Genomic DNA, 1591 nt, shown 5'->3' with positions numbered 1-1591 from the left:
TTTTTTTTCTTCCCCGGGGTTATTTATTGTTTTTTAAACATTTGGGTTAACCGTTTAGTTCATTTAAAGTATTTTTAATCATGAAAACATTTGAGCCTATTAGTTAAATCTCAGCTCAGTCTACGGCCTGCCGCCCTGAACAAGCCGGATCCCGTCCGATCTCGGAAGCTAAGCAGGGTCAGGCCTGGTTAGTACTTGGATGGGAGACCACCTAGGAAGACGGGGTGCCGTAGGCGTAAAAATTAAGGGATTGTAAACTACAAGGTCCTTGCGATCTGTGAGGTCAACCAAGGGCTGCCTCACCTAAAAATAAATAAACAAACAAACAAAGAAATAAATCTATCTCAGCTCAGCTTTGGCCGCAGACCATAATCTTTGCCCTTGTAACGTTATTAAAATCGCATCCTCACAGTGTAGGCTCCTGGGTTTAACAGATTCGTGAAATGGAATTACAAACGTGAGCACAATTATATGTGAAAAGTATAAAAGCAACTGTACAAACAGCAGCAAACACACAATGACTGCGAAATTATGCATCTGCCTCAGTGAGTTCTCAGGGCTCTGGCGAGGGTGCAGCTTGACCCGGCCTGGACCCTAGGCCGGTGACATTGTCCGTGGCCAACGGCAGACCCCAGCTCCTGTCACACATCGCACGTCAGCGTGACAGGAGGGCTGTGGCATACATCCTGATGCCTGTGGCCCTCTGTGAGCCAGCGTGCTCAGAGGCCTTACAGCGTTGGAAGTGGTGCTGGCCGCGGCGCACAGCTCGGGGCGGGCCCCATGGGTGCTCAGCCGCGCAGCCCAGCTGTGTGTGTCCTCAGCGGGCCAGGAGGAGCCTGCCGAAGAGGCTCCAGTTCCCACCACGATGGGGCGGGAAAAGTGTCAAACTTGGGACAACCGTGACGGGGACAGAGTGCGCCTGTGCATGTGTCACAGAGGTGGGGGGGGTGCTGGTAGCTTGGTGACTACCTAGGAAAGTGGCTGTCCACACAGCAGACCCCCGTGACTGTGAGGACAAGGGCGGATGACTGCACGGGGCAGAAGCAGCAGCCAGTGTTCATGCGGCAGCCTCCTTAATGCAGGGGTCACGATCTGGGGCCGGAGCTCCAGGGGTGCCCCAAGAACGCTGGGGACAGATGAGGCTTGCTGGGTTTCTCCAGGCCCGGCCCCATTTGAAACGGGGAGCGAGCCCCCTCAGGGCCGGTGCCTCAGAAGCAAGAGCCTGACGTTTCCAGAATGTCTCCGCCAGCAAACGCAGGAAGGGCCGGTCTTGGAATCAGGGTCCTGTGATCGAGTTGCAGGGGCGCAGCAAGGTCATGGCAAAGCCGTGACTTGCACCGGCCGCGGTCGGCTGGTGGGCTGCTGGGCTGCTGCAGACTCGTTAATGGGGAGCAGATCGCACGGCGGTGGGGTGGGCTGCCCTTGGCAGACGCGGGAGGAGGAGGGGCCCGTGCTGGCACCGGTTTGCACTCGGAGAGGAAGCGGGGCAGCGCTCACAGCGCAGAGGCCCAGGGCCCCCGCCTGGAACGTGACTCCGGGCTCCTCCGGCCCCTGCCCCCCCACCCAGGCAGCTCCTGAGCCTCAGGCCCCC

General features: G+C 57.8%; 1 pseudogene; it reads left to right on the top strand.

Annotated features, from left to right (window-relative positions):
* Nucleotides 1-118: 118 nt before the first annotated feature.
* LOC120595370 (uncharacterized) lies at nt 119-236 on the top strand (annotated as a pseudogene).
* The last annotated feature ends 1355 nt before the right edge of the window (nt 237-1591 follow it).

The sequence above is a fragment of the Pteropus medius genome, unplaced genomic scaffold (genome assembly GCF_902729225.1).
Source record: "Pteropus medius unplaced genomic scaffold, Ma_sr-lr_union100, whole genome shotgun sequence".
NCBI classification, from domain to species: Eukaryota; Metazoa; Chordata; class Mammalia; order Chiroptera; family Pteropodidae; genus Pteropus; species Pteropus medius.
Note: the sequence above shows the minus strand (reverse complement) of the source record. Positions and strands in the feature narration are given on the sequence as shown.